Here is a 15,482-nt window from a genome sequence, read left to right as displayed (position 1 = left end):
ATGCTCGGAATGCAGGCTTTCCTTGTTGAATACAGCCCGTGTTCAGAACATTTTCATTGGTGGACAGTGTCTGCCAGGGTGTTAATGGGGGATATAAAAGATTGTTGTTGCCAGGGCACCAATTTCTTTGTCAGATTTTTTTAAAAAAAACTTTTTGACGGATTTACACAAGACCAAAAAAAGTTAATTCTGCAAAACTTTGTGCCCAACTTGTTTCTTATTTGGGGCAAATCTGTCTGGCGGTTTTCACTGTGCACCTATTCAATGGAAGCATGTTTTCTGATGGGGGGAATCGATTTGCATTGTCAAAAAAATAGCTTTTTTCTATGCTTACTAACTTTTGAACAATTAGATGAATTAGCCTCAAATTATCAAGTCTGGAGGGATATGTGTCACTCAATTTAATTTGTAGAATAATTCCAGGCAGATCTGTCCAGTGAGCCAAAGGTTAGTAGCAATCAAATGTTGGCAAAAGTCAGTGGTTCATAGCTTTCACGTTAACTATATGGCAGTAACTGCCCCCTATGATATCATACTAAATAATAAAAGGACAGAGGTATGTTTGTCCGAAGCCGTCCTGCACCTGCTCACCTGTTACCACTGCTAGAGGGAGCTATTACCTTATACATACAACAATAAGACTTTAAGTTCCGCAGAAGAGACTGTACGCTTTGCCTTTTATCAGTGAGAGAGGGAGCTGTTGTTTTACGCATACAATAAAACTTCGGGTTCATTTGCAGACTAACAAAATGTGTATTAGAACATTGATAACATACAATCAGCTGCAGAAAAGCCCAAGAGAGGGATACCACTTTAACAGGCTATTTCAAGTTGCATACAATAAGAAAATAAATACATTTTAAAAAAACATATATGAGCAGAAATTCATTTGATTAAGCACTATTTCTCAGGAAAAAGACATTACTTTTTTGTTCCCCATACAGAGGGCTTCTGTAAATGATGTCTCTAACACTCTTAAAATGTCTTTCTTCACGCAGTTTGGCCCGTGTAAATGGTCTGTTCTACTGTTATAGTATATAAAACACCAACATTGGAGAACATTTTGTCACGATGCTTTTATTAATGTAGATATGTAACTATATTTGGGTTCCCTCTTTTTATATCTTTTTTAAGATTAAAAGTAATTTTTATGTACATTGTATTCAACTTTTATTCCATTGATACAGATTGACAGTCGCTTCTGAATGCATTCTGTGCCATTATGGTCGTTATTGGTCCTGCCCGTGATGTCCAAGTCGACCTAAATATTATCTTACGTTCTTGCTCGTTCACCTATTCATTCTCAGCCTTTCATTGTCCTTTAATTGACTATCTTAATTCTTCATTGTCCTTCTCGTTTTTTTATTCTGAACATTTGCTAAATCTGTACTAATGATTTATTTTTCTGCTCTTTTTGTTTTCATCTTCACCTGCTTTCTTGGTTTGTGGATTTTGAAGACTGCAGGCCAAATTGTAAGGTAAGGATTGTGTGCACAGGGAAGACGATGGTGGTTTCAACAGGGAAACAGAAGACTTGCTACTATGACAGAGAGCCAGGAATAATGACTTCCCACATTCCAGATGTTGCTGCAATTTGTGCCCCCCCCTTTCTCTAGAGTTTATTTCAACAGAAAGAAACACTGCCTCTGTCGAGGTTCTCAGGGATATAAGACCAGACGAGGAAATCACCTGCTTCTATGGCGACAACTTTTTTTGGAGAAAATAATTAATTGTGCAAATGGCGTACCTTTGAGAGGTAAGGGCCTGCGTTGGGAGGACTGGGGCGCTTGCTATTCTCTGCCCCTCATCGTAGGACAGATGTATGTCTAGTGAAGGAGGAAAATGTGACCAGGTTTGTGGTAGAAAGAGAGCAGGAGATTTGAATACAATGGAGCAGGTCTGTGTCTTTAGTAGGCACATGAAGAGATTTCTTATAGCAGGGAATAGGCACAAGGTGATGGAGAATGGATGCTAAAGGGGAGTGACTTGAGAGGGTGCTCTCTGATAGGAAGCAATGAAAGAACTCTGTTAGGCAATAGAAGAGCTTGCTGGCAGTAGGCATTGGTAGATACCTTGTAGTAGATCAATTGAAAGTGTGAGTCTCCGATAGTGTTAAACATATTTGAGAGATGGGAAGATGGTTTGCGATAGGGAAGTGTCAGCTTTTCTTCAGGGATGAAATCAGAATGGAAGATCTCTAGCACTAGAGGAATGCATGAAAGGGTAGGACCTTGGATTTGAAGATCAGTGGAAATGAGGAACAGGATCTCGCTGTTGCGTCTTACCGACTAGAGGTGTAGATGAAATTGTGAGTAATCCTGGGAGCTATTTCTGGAGAAGTGGGCTGTTCTGCTCCTTGCTCTTAAGAGCTGTAAAGGAATTTAAATGAACAGTGTATTTTAAAAATAAATACTAATTCACATGGGCAAAGTTTACTTAGACGTTAGACTTTTTATGGGCATTAAAGATCCACCTTAGAATGGTAGGCATGCTTTCTCGAGAAAAGGCCATTTTCCACAACCATTCACTTTCTGACCTTTGCTTTTTGGGTTCAGGAAGGGGAATGGAGCCTTTTGGATAAGGCACAAGGACAAGTCTAACAGAAGGAGTCCTGGTTGAGCCCTGCTTGAATATTACAAAGTCCCTTGACTGATTCTTCCTTTGATTCTCAAGGGTCTCTTTATTGAGAGTTGCTTGTTTCTATGTCTATCTGTTCAGTTTTTATTTTTTAATGTTTATTTATTTATGCTGCACCAAAGCCGTGAGGCATTGAGGTGCACATTAACACAAATATACAAACAAATGATCACAGGACATAGAACGTACTACACAGAAAGGCCACAAACTAAAAATGATATAAAGAACAAAAAATGTTGTTTCCATTATTCAGTCCTTAACGCACTTCATCAAGACCAATCCTATTCTTAGAATCCAGAGAACAGTTCCGTAGAGTCTTCCAATGGCTCACTGAGACAGGAAGATTGCTGAAACCACAACCCACAATAATGCTATCACCGTTGTCTTCAGTGGACCAGCCCTTAACTTGAGCCCTATGTATAAATCCAAGATCCATCATTCTAACACAACCATGCTCCATTCTTGCATCTAACCAATGGAAAACCTTTATTTTTAAGGATTGTCTAGATTCCCATCGCTCAGCCTTATTTATATTGGTTAAAATAAAAATCCCTTTTCCATTACACAAGTTCTCAAATTATTGTTGAAGATCTCAGGCATACTCTGCTTCTTACGACGTAGGTTCTTCTTCGTTCGCGAGACCATAGGCATATCAGCAAGATTCTCCACACTTCCATTTCTTATAGATAATGGTTTCCCAATGGGCAGAGAGTTTGGAAAGACTATGGTGGCAATATCCTTCATGACCACCAGATGAGTATTGACTTTGTTACAACCCCCAAAAGGGGGACCAGACACAGCCCCTTTGATTTGGCACGCTGTACTCGTCATAGGAGGACAAGTCTGGCTAACATCAGTTTGCCACTGTTTATCCACCCTAGCCGGTGATGTTTGTAGCATGGTTATATCAAAATCTTTGGACCAGTGGCCAAAATTGTCACTATTGTAACATTGGTTAAGGTCAGAAATTATTTTCGCCTTAAGTTGCCAATTCTGTTCATGACTTCCAACACTAGCCAATTTATTATCTATTCGGGGGGGTCTGTAAACCAGCTTCAAAAATGGCAGTTTCCAAACTCATGGTAGATAAAAATGGAATAAGCTTTCCTGGGAATTTTTCTTTAAGGAGGTTCACATCATCTTTATGACAAGAGACAACTTCCTTATCTGATTCACAACCAGTCATAGACCCGACCAGAGATAACCCCATATCCATATCTGAGTCAATGGATTTAACTGAATTTTTCTGAAGGAGCTGCCTCCTCATAAGGCTCTTTACGAGAACTATGGACAATTGACTGAGTCACATTTGGTTTCACACTCCCACTCCTGCCTATAGTACTAGCATCCAGAAAGACCAAACCCTCAGACCCTAAACTAGAAACAGATTGTAAGGGCCCTGTGGGTGTTTTTATTTCAGTGGACTTGCTTTGCAAAGAAGACTTAATTAAATATTCTGAAGTACCCCGTACAACGCACGCTCCAATGCTGGACATAATGAGCAGGAGGAAGAGAAAAGCACCCCACCTGCAATACTGCAGCTCTGATAATCCAATAATCCTCACAACAACGCGTGGCAAGCAGAGCAGGCACGGATCACAGCTCAAGAGCAGGCACTGATCACAGCTCGAGATTACAGGCACGGTTCACCGCTCGAGAGCACGCAGCAACCCGCATTCTGCTCCAGAAAAAACACTGATAACCCAGCAGCCTAAACTGTGACGCCAGCGCACCAGCCGGCAGCACCAACAGCCTCCACAGCAATACTAGAGAAAAGGACCCTCCAATGAGTCCCTCAACACTTCAAGTCACACCGGTCGCTTCCGACGATTTCCGGCGCCTCAGATATGAAATACTGAATACTTAATCCTCTGCAGCCAATTTCTCTCAAGAAGTTTCAGACTGGATTCAATCCTTTCTTAACAACAGGTCAATGAGGGTGTTTTCCCAGTCGGCAGCCGCAGACCCCGCCCCTATGTGGAGTCCCCCAGGGCTCTTGCGTGTCCCCCATCATGTACAATATGTTCACCAAGCCATTATTTGACAAATTTGACCATCTGGTTATCATCGATACCAACTATGCAGATGATACCCAGATATCCTGCCTCTATCTGGAAACTATGACCTAGATCTAGCCCTCCTAAATAAAATGTACAGAGTCATTCAGGCATGGATGGCGGCCCATGGCTTATGCCTGAATTACAACAAGACAGAAATACTAATCCTAGGTGATCCAGCCCAGCTGAATAAACTTGATGCGCAATATACATCCTTCACCATTGATGGTACGGCTATCGAAGTGGCCAAAGAAACCAAAACATTAGGCTTTTACCTAGATGCTACTCTCAACATGAGTAAGCAAGTCAAAGCCACCTCCTCTGCTACAGCGTACACATGTAAGTTGATTCCCGCTTGTAAGCCTTACTTATCTACTAAGAGCTGTACTACTCTAGCGAGATCCTTAATATTGTCGAAACGCGACTACTACACCCTATATGCAGGAGCCAGCAGACAGACCACCAACAAACTCCACATTTTACAAAATAATGCTTTGAGAACAGCCCTAAGCATTCCAAAGAGAGAACATATCTCTGAAGCTAGAAGAGTTACAAAGTAGCTTTCCATCAAGGATAGGATTCATTTAAAAATAGTGTCCATCACCCACAAATGTCTAAATAACGCCGCCCCACAATACCTCCAAGAAATAATCATCAGAAAATCATCCTCTCGCCCCACCAGGGAAGCCCAATCTTGCTGTATTACAGTTCCCAAATTTAACCTGAAAAGAGCAGGTGGGAACAGCTTCCCGGTACAGGCTGCCCAATACTGGAATGCCTTACTCTTGCACCTCCGAACCGACCAGACCTTCTCAAACTTTCTCAGGAAAAATATGAAAACATGGCTTTCAATATAAGATCAAATGTGATCAACTGACATTCAGATCTCATTTTTGAGAGATATAGGGATTTGCATATGGGCCTTCAGAACGATCGTTGGTCGAAACAGTTGTCGGCTGTTCTTTTCTTGATGAATTAAAAACATTAAAATTTGAGAAGCACGATGCAAATGGATCTTTTGGATTGACTTTGAGTGACTTTAAGAATAGTGAGGTTGGACTTATAATAGGTTGAAACATAGATCAAGTGTATGGTGTGAGCGCGAGATATCCTCCCGAACTACAATATTTTTTGGTTGTAGAGGTTACTTGCCTCGTGGAGTCAGGCAGAGTCTGTCTCAAGGTGCTGTCACCTCATGTAATGAGGAATGTGACGAGAAAGACAGACGAGGAGGCAATGCCAGCTTTACTTCTTCACCCTCATTTCATAGGTGAAGAAGAAACACTGAAATGTAAACGCTCATGCTGTGCATTTGTATTCTGTGCATTGTAGGACAGGCAGGAACTGCATTTGAATCTTGGATCGGTCCCCTCTATACCTCATCTATGGTATGGCGCAAAATGCACGTGCAACGTCATTTACGCATGCCGTGATTGACCTGAGTGAATAAGCGCCGGTGTAATATGCTCTGCGTTTCACTGTATGAGAAGGTGGCTATGGCCGAATGAGACACTATTTGAGTCTGAGCTATACACGTAGTACCAAGGCTACTCAGGGGCACTATTGATCATCAGTAATTAACTTTGCACATTCATCAACAAAGAGGGCCAATCACATTTTAAAGGGAATGTCTTGACCAGTTTCTTGCTTCACTATCTTGCTACCTATCCTTTTTTTTGTTGTGCCTGGAGCCTGAACCATATTTTTATGCTGTCAGAAATCCCGGGATTCGAGTATAGGGAGAGTGCAAGTGGTGGGAGAGGATGAGCGTGAAAACCAGACAGAAGGAAGGGGCAATGGAGAGATGTGGAAGAGCGGTGCCAGAAGGCAGTCATGGGGCTGGAGACAAGTGGCACCAAGAGATTAGTCAAACTGTGTTCTTGGAAAGGACCACCTAAGCGTTGCCAGGAGAGGAACGTGAAAGTACCCTTGGGTCCAACTGAACAGAGATGACCTGTGGTGCTGGAGTGGCGGGGCCCAGTAGCAGAGAGCCCAGAAGGACCAATGGCCATAAAAGAAGTGCTCCTGAGCACGATAGAATCCCATAGAATCCCATGGCCTATTGATGACTGCTTGATCTATATCGGCTGATGACCCTCACCTAAAAAGGGAGGGACAGACTGAGGACCACAATGCAAAGGGGAGTGGAGACCAGAGTAGAATTCGCACTCCTTGATATTTTGAGGCAAAACCTAGGCACTGTTTGCATTGGGAAGGCCTCTTTTAGTTTACCGCTAACCACTGTGCTGACGAGAATGCACGAACAGCATGAACTCACAACTGGCTTTGAGTGGTCCGTTGACCTCTTGGCCACGTTGCGCGTTGTGAAGGCACCGCCCCCTCCCCGCATCTCCATGACCCAGATCTTGGCTTTTCCGGGAATGATCTGCATACACATGATGTCCTGGAGGATGGCTCAACTGCGTCATGCAAACAAGACAGCGCCGAGAAACATTGTTACGGTACCAGCTCTCGCCCTTAGAGCTTCGAGTCCGGTATCAAGTGCGATATAAAAGAATGTTCTTTTTTTATATATACCACTCGTCTCTAAACTGTCTCCCGGTCCCACATTTACCTCTGTACATTGAAAGGGAGGCCGTGCCCCGAACCCCGGAAGTGCGCATCAGAGACTCGGCTGGAGCTGCTGTGCGACCCTTGGTCTCCTCAAGGGAACTGCAGGGCTGAGATGAGCCCAACCTCTGGAGAGATGGGCAGGCAGGAGGCCACACGTACAGCGAGGGGGCGTTCAAATAACTACAGGTCTCTGCAGATGTTTACAAATCAAATCATTTATTCATGGCGAAAATCAAAAAAATAACAATTAGTGTCTTGGCATTTCTTTCCCTGCCCCCACATAAAAAAATAGAATCTATACAGAGGAGACAATTATATATACATGAAAAAAATGTCTTTCTAAATTTGCATCACGCAGATTACCTGAATACTCATATCGAATGCACAATCTGTTAATGTTAATGGATATTTGTACCGCGCACCATCACCACCTGAGTGGTCCCCTGGCGGCTCTGAAAAAGGATCAAATTCACCTCTGTACCCAAATACCCAGATAGGAGCAGTACATCCAAAGTGATAGCTGATTTCAGGCAGAAGAGCTATAATCAATCTATGAATTAAGCCATGTTTTTTATCAGTTCCCATTATTTTCATCACACAAAACACATCTGAATGTTTGCTGAGGTTGCTCAGAACACGAGAGTAGGGACATAAGATTAATATTCTCATTAAACAGATATTGATTAATTATGCATTTCATAATGAAGATTCCCCCTGCTAATAACGCAGAGAGCTCTTGTTTCTATTAAAGACAAAGAGGCGAGCATTAAGCTTCATCTTCTTTTATTTTCTCTCTCCAGCAGTTTCAACAAATAATAACTTTGTAAACTTTCTTTTTAAAAAATAACTTTTTTTTAATAAACTTCAAGTCCCATCATTCCTGTAGTCCTTTAGTCTCTGGCCATGTGACCTAGTCCTTCCTGTTCCTCTGTCCTTCCTCTTCTTTGACTGCTTCGAACTGCAATCTTTCCCCAAACTGCATAACCAACTGGTCAACTTGTTTTGAACTTCCTGCTTTATGCCGGATCGGACTCTCACATTTAAACTTGCGGGCTCACTCCGGACAACTTGTTCTCTTTAAGGCTTTCAGCTGTTCTTTTGCTCATCTCCTAGTGACAGAAGACAAATTGTATATGTTAGGGCGGGGAATACACACCCTATTCTGGAAGGAATAATCATGTTAATTATAAGCAGTGCATCGCTTCATTTACTTTATCTTTGCATCATCTTTGTGTATTTGGCCCAGGAATTTAATGCTCGCCTCCTTGTCTCTAATAGAATCAAGAGCTCCCTGTGCTATTAGCAGGGGGAATCTTCATTCTAGGTCAAGACGGAGGCGAGCATTAAGCTTGTTCAAAGCTTCTTACCACTACTTCTGGTATCGTATTGATTGGTCTAAAATAAAACGTCCTAAACGTTGTATCGCTAGCCCAATCTTCTGCTTTCATATTGTCCTGCAAAGCTGCACCTTGCCCTAACGCTTCTGGCTAGGTTGAATGTCACTCCCTCTGGCCCGAATGTCTTTCTATTTATTTCCAATGCTTTCACGTCTGCTACTCTCCTGCATGATACCATGCACAGGAGCATAGCTAGTTTTTCGGACAACTGTCCTAGGGATAGGTATCTGTTATTGGGCCAATCTGCTAGTATCTTCAATACTATGGATACGTCCCATAATACTTCGTACCTCGGCTGTGGTGGATTCCTAAATCTTATCCCTTTTAGCAGTCTTATCACAGCTACGTTCTCCCCTATTGGTATTCTTTCTAAGGGCAGGTGACCTGCTGAAATTGCGGACCTATAGACTCCTATAGTCCTTTAAGCTTTGTCGTCTTGCAGAAGTTCCGCTAAGAAATTTAGTATTTCGACTAGAGGGGCAGAAACGGGATGAATATTTCTCCTTCTGCACCATGTCGACCGCCTATTCCAAGCTGCGTCGTAGCTCCTTCATGTTGAGAGCGCCCATTACTCTGCAATGAGGCTCGCAGCTTACAGCGAAATTCCCGGGAGATTCCAGCGTCTCCTGCTATCCTGCACGCCATCAGCGGCAGTGTCCCCTTCACTCTCAGAGGGTGATATGACCCAACTGGGTCCGTGAGCAGGCTCACTCCTTGGGGTAGTAGTCTCGGGAAGTCTATTAATTGTTCCATGAGCGTTGGAAACCATACTTGAGATTTCCATATCGGAGCTACTATTATCAGGCTCGCCGCTTCTCTGCGCACTTTTGCCAATACTCTGCTCATCATTATGAATGGTGGGAAAGCGCAGAGTGTCCGCTCTCTCCAGTCCTGCAGGAAAGCATCCGCTCCGGCTGCTGCTGGGTCTAATCTCCAGCTGAAGAATCTTTCTTTCTGTGCGTACAGTCTGGACGCAAACAGATCTGTGTGAATCGGACCCCAACGTTCTTCCAGCCGCCGGAATATTTCCCGATCCAGCATCCAATCGCTGGAGTCTGAGAGGTACCCAGAGTTCCAGTCCGCTATTACATTCAGCAACCCTGGCAGTTATTCGGCTACTACTGAAATCCCCGATTCCAGGCAGGTGCCAAAAATCTTTGGCTATTTCCGCCAGCATTTTGGATCTCGTCCGTCCTAAGTGATTGATGTACTTGACTGCTGAAATGTTGTCGATTTTCAACAGAATACAAGAATTCACTTTTCCTTTCGTAAAAGCCTTGATCGCAAAGGATCCGGCTAACCGTTCCAGACAGTTGATGTGTAGCTGGAGTTCCTCCGAGCTCCACCCCCCTCTGGAGATCTCCGCATCAGGCTCCCCAGCCTGCTCTGCTGGCATCCAATTCTATTATCAGGTCTGGACGGTCGCCGAATATGGCTCTCCCGTTCCATGCTTCCATGTTTGCCAGCACTGCAGCTCTATCCTGGATTCTTGGTCGATGTGTACTAACTGGTGATAGTGCAGACCCTGTTGCAGGTGTCTTATCTTCAGCCTTTGCAGAGCTCGACCTGGAAATATCGCTTGTATCGAGGCTGCTAATAAGCCTACTACTTGTGCTATTGTGCGGAGTGATATGACTGTTTTGCTGAGACGTGTACTTAATTCTCTCTTTGTCTCTTCTCTTTCTGTTTGGAATGTCTAGGGTTGCTGTCCTGGTATCTACGATAAACCCTAGGAACCCTAGGATCCTGGTTTGTTTCATCTCTGATTTCTCCTGGTTCACTAGGAATTCCAGGGACGTCAGGAGTTTCACTACCCAATCGGTCTGATAGAGGAGTGTCTCTCTGCAGCTGGCCATCAGAAGGATGTCGTCTAGATATATAATCATATGTATCCCTTTCACCCTGATCGCTGCTGCTACTGGTTTCATGATCTTCGTGAATGCCCATGGCGCTGATGCTAGCCCAAACGGCATTGTGGCAAAATGCCATAATTGCCCGTCCCAGTCGAACGCCAGGAAGGGGCGAAAATCTCTGTGTACTGGTATCGTCAGATAGGCATCTTTCAAATCTATCCTCGCTAGCCAGTCGTCTTGTCGGAGTGTATCTCTGAGCCGATGGGTCCCTTCCATCTTGAAATGGTTGTATACTACCCATCTGTTCATGTCCTTTAGATTTATTACTGGCCTTACTTTGTCTTTTCGGTGGACCAGAAACATGTTGCTCACAGATTTTGGGTATGACTCGCATGGCTCTATCGCTTGCTTCTCTGCTAGCTTCTGCAGTTCTGCGTGTAAAAGCCCTTTCTCTATTTGCGTCGCGGCTAGAGGACGGGATGTTTGACATTGCGCGGGGGTCTCTATAAATTCTATGCGCATGCCTCTCGCTGTCTGCAGAACCCAGGCGTCGCTGGAAAGCGCACGCCAATTCTCCCAGAATATCGCCGGCCTCCCCCCAACTGGTGGGTACGTGAAAACTCTCACCTGTGGGAAGTTGTGTCCTCTTCCCTGTCCTCTGGCTCGCCTTCCTTTAGGGAAATGACCTCTTGGCTGGAAGAATGAGTCTGGCTGTCTGTTCTCCCAGTAGTTATTTCTATTTCCTTGAGGCCTTCTAAATGCTTGATACCGACCGGTCGCTTGGCCTCTGGACCGACCGGTCCCGCCAAAAACTCTCCCGGGGAAGATTTTCTTCATTGACGCTTGGCCCTTTTCTAGGGAGGTATAGGTTCCCACGAATCTCCCCATTTCTTTGCCAAAAGTTTCACCGAACAATAGTCCTTGCGCTGCCTTGCCAGCCTCATATGACGGCAAATCTCCTAGTTTGTTGTCAATCTTAAGCAGGAGCCCTCTCCTGTGTTCGGATGAGATTGTGCAATTTGCATTGCCTAAAAGGCATACAGCTATTTGCGCCCAGTTTGCTAGGACTCCTAGGTCCACTTCCTCTCCAGTGTCCTTTGCCCGCTCTGCCAGGTCCAAAATGTTTTCTAGCAGGCTCGCTATGTGGAGGACCTTTTCTTGGCAGCTTTTCCAAGAACGGTCTATGCCTTTCCTGGGGTCTCTGTTAGACTTAGAGACGAAAGATAGCATCTTTGGGTCAAGTTCCGGGGCTTCTGCCACCCTGCCCGGTAAATCTGGTCTTGGGCATTCTGCTCTCATCCTCTGCCTGACTTCCTTCTTTAGCGCCTTTCTCAGCCTTTGCGTCATATATTTCGCGACCCTCGGCGAGGGTACCCATTCGGATGATCTCGGGTTCCTGATGTCTTCAGGTTGGAACATATCCGAGGTTTCATCCTCTTCTAAATTGTTCATCTTTCTCAGCCTTTTCTTCAGCGGAGGTTGGCTTTCCTCATCCCCTTCATTATCTGCTTCCTCTCTTGAAGAGGTCGGGGATTCTGGTGGTTCCTCTTCGGGGAAGCCTTCCTCTATGTTGCCCATATTATCGTCCCCTGCGTAGGAGGTCTCCAGGCTCGGCGGCTGCGATTTTTTCATGAACGCTTCCCTTAGTTTACTGAAAGCGTCAGTAGCCTCCGGGGCCATTGTACCTGCCCCTTCCATCTGGCCCGGGGGGTCAGAAGAGTCTTTGTTCTTCCGGGCCTTGTTGCACCCCTTTGGGCCCTTTGTTATGACCCTAGTGGACGTGCTTTCTTCGGTGCTCTTTCCTTTCTGGCTCAAAAATAGCTCGATGGTATGGAGTCTCTCTTGTGGGGTTTAACTCCCTGAGCCACTGCCTCTGTGAGTGAATGCCCCAGCACTTCTTTAAAACTATAGGCTAGGTCTTCATGATAGACTGCCTCCCGTTCTTCCTCACTCCACTCAAAATTGGACATGTTAGTGCTGTCAGGTGCCTTGATAATACCTTTACAGGTGTAGTGGCAAATCCACTGATCCACTCTTGTGAGGCTGCATCTTGTCTGCACCAGGTAAGAGGAGGTGCAGTATCTTTCCAGGGACTTTTCTAGTATCCCTTGTGTAAAAATACACTTTATAGTGGTTTTATTCAAATGTATATTTGCCAGAGAAACGCTAACAGAGCTTATTGCTGCTCCGTAGCCTCGCGTTGTGGCTTTGCTTTCTGATTGAAAGCTTCACACGGAGCATTTCATATTAGGCTCCGCCCCCGTAAGGGTGGGGGCTCCTCGCGCGAGCATTTCGCTCCTATTAGAGTGCGCGATACATAATGATGGATTTTCCCTCTTGACGCGAGCCTCGCTCGCTTGCTGTATGTCCTCCTCCACAAGGGTGGGGGCTACTGCTCCCTGCGTACGTGGCTGGGACCAGGAGTTCCTGCTCGCGCCGCGCTCCTCCGCCCTGACGGTGGGGGCTTCCTCCTGTGTTACGCGAGCGGGAGAAGAAGGATCTCCCGCTCGTGTCTGTCTCCGCCCCCACGAGGGTGGGGGCTTACCCGCTCCTAGGCGCGAGCGAAAGCGCTGCGGGTCCCTGCGAACGCTGCGAGGAGATCTGCAGGCCCCTGATGTGCCGGGTAGTGCGGCACGGGCCGCAGACACCTCACAATCGAAAATGTATAATAAGTATAATGCTGCGCCACGCGCGCACCTTTGGGGCGTATTGCTATCCGTCTAGTATTAATAAACCATGTACAAATCACTATCAAGACACAATCCTATTACGGAGCTTGTATAAAATGGTACTTATCTCTGGAGAGTAGGAAAAGAAGAGGAAGGACAGAGGAACAGGAAGGACTAGGTCACATGGCCAGAGACTAAAGGACTACAGGAATGATGGGACTTGAAGTTTATACAAAAAAAAAGGTTATTTAAAAAAAAAGAAAGTTTACAAAGTTATTATTTGTTGAAACTGCTGGAGAGAGAAAATAAAAGAAGATGAAGCTTAATGCTCGCCTCCGTCTTGACATAGAATTGGAATAGTTGTCATATTTTGAAAATGATATTGCATAGCTGTGGTTGAATGCTGTCTATCAATGTAAAGGCAGCCATTTAGATTGGTCTAGCTGAGCACCACATCCCTTTGTCTGGATGGGCCTGGATGGGCCTGTGCAGTCTTGATGGATCTAGTGGCCATTTATCTGTTACCCCTGTATATAAATTGACCCAGACAGGGCTCAGAGGGACTCCGAAGGTGGGGCTAGAGGGAAGGAGGTGGTACGGCTCCCTGAGTGGGGACCCTCTAGACCACTGGGATAGCCATCTGCATCCCTTTTCTATGCAATGATGGTGATAGGGGCACAGCGTGCCTAGCAGTTTATTGGATGCATTATTGGGGAACACACCGACTGGGGCCCTCTTGAAGCAGCAGTCTATGAATTCCTTGTCACATGTGGCCCAATACATTTCTTTGATGTACATCCATCTGCGCGCCAAGCAATATTATTATTGGGGTATTTATTGAGCCCGGACCTAGCTTTGGGGTGCAACGGAGTGCTTTACATGTCAGACGGGGAAGGACACGGCGAGGGTGGCAGATCGCGAGGGATCAATGCAACGAGGAGAGGAGGGCAGAGAATTTGGCAGTAAGGGAACTACAAGCAACCAGGGGAGGGAACGAGGTCATGGAGCAGATCCCCCAGTTTCAGCTACGATGGGGGGGGCGAAGGTGTGTGCCACCAGTCTCAGTTAGGCTGGGGGGTAGAGGGTGTGTTCCCCCAGTCTCAGCTAGGGTGGGGGAGAGGGCGTGTGCCCCTAGTCTCAGCGAGGGTGGGGGGGGAGAGGGCGTGTGCCCCCAGTCTCAGCTAGGGTGGGGGGAAAGGGCGTGTGCCCCCAGTCTCAGCTAGGGTGGGGGGAGAGGGCGTGTGCCCCCAGTCTCAGGTAGGATGGGGGGGGGAGTGGGCGTGTGGACCTAGCTGCCAAGGAGGAGCCATTCCTTGAAAATCATAATTTTGAGCTCATTCTTCAGAGAGGGAATCTTCGATATCAAACATTTTTTTGATAACTTTTTCACTGTATTTTATATATAAATACATCAAAAATATGTATCTAATTTAACACCATGGCAATGATTGCTCTCTGTTTTTGAGATTTGTTTTAATCCTTCCCAACAGCACTTAGAAGGCATTGGGGGAACATATAACCCCCATCAATTTGTTATCAAAATGTACATTTGGCGTTTTTGCTTTGTCTCGGGATTTCTCAATGTATTTGCAGAGCTGGATTTGGGCGCACTTCTTTATTGTGCTATGTGGCAAGGCTGAATAGCCAATCTGCAGCACACAGCCATTTAAAACGGGCCCTTGCCTCCCATCCAAAGCTGCATTTGTTGAAGCCACCTTTGAGGGCGGGTCCCATCTGCGCTGGAAGGTCCCGGGTTCAGGCAGCGTGTGCGCAGTTATGGTCTTTAACTCCCACATCTCTTCATTGCTTGTACACTGGCTGTACATAGAGAGTGGAAAGAAGTCGTGCATGGTGCATTTTCAGCTTCGAAGTCGAAGCCATCTACATAAACTTGCGACCCTTTATCATGACTTGCTCGTCTCTTCTGGAATCCACGCCACCCCTTCCGGTCTTTCAGGAAGTGCTTTTTGATATATGGTGTCATTATGAACTCCACAAAATGAACTGAAAGAACTGTGGTTAAGGTAAGTCATGGTCCTCTTGAACGAATCGATGGTGACCTGGGTCATTCTGGTTATGATGCACCCCCTAAAAAACACTGCCATTGGCCATTTATGGCCAGATGTGCAACCATACCCACACCAAGCTTTGCCCATGATCCCCTAGATAATCCCAGAAGACGTCATAACAGACACTGCAGATGACGTGAGGCAGAGCACCAGCTCTGCAATGTAAAGGGCATTCATACTGTGCCCGTTAACGCTGTAGTGGCTTCCCAGAGGCGATATGACCCAT

The sequence above is a fragment of the Ambystoma mexicanum genome, chromosome 1q (genome assembly GCF_040938575.1).
Source record: "Ambystoma mexicanum isolate Mex_15411 chromosome 1q, UKY_AmexF1_1, whole genome shotgun sequence".
NCBI classification, from domain to species: Eukaryota; Metazoa; Chordata; class Amphibia; order Caudata; family Ambystomatidae; genus Ambystoma; species Ambystoma mexicanum.
This window is presented reverse-complemented; position numbering follows the sequence as displayed.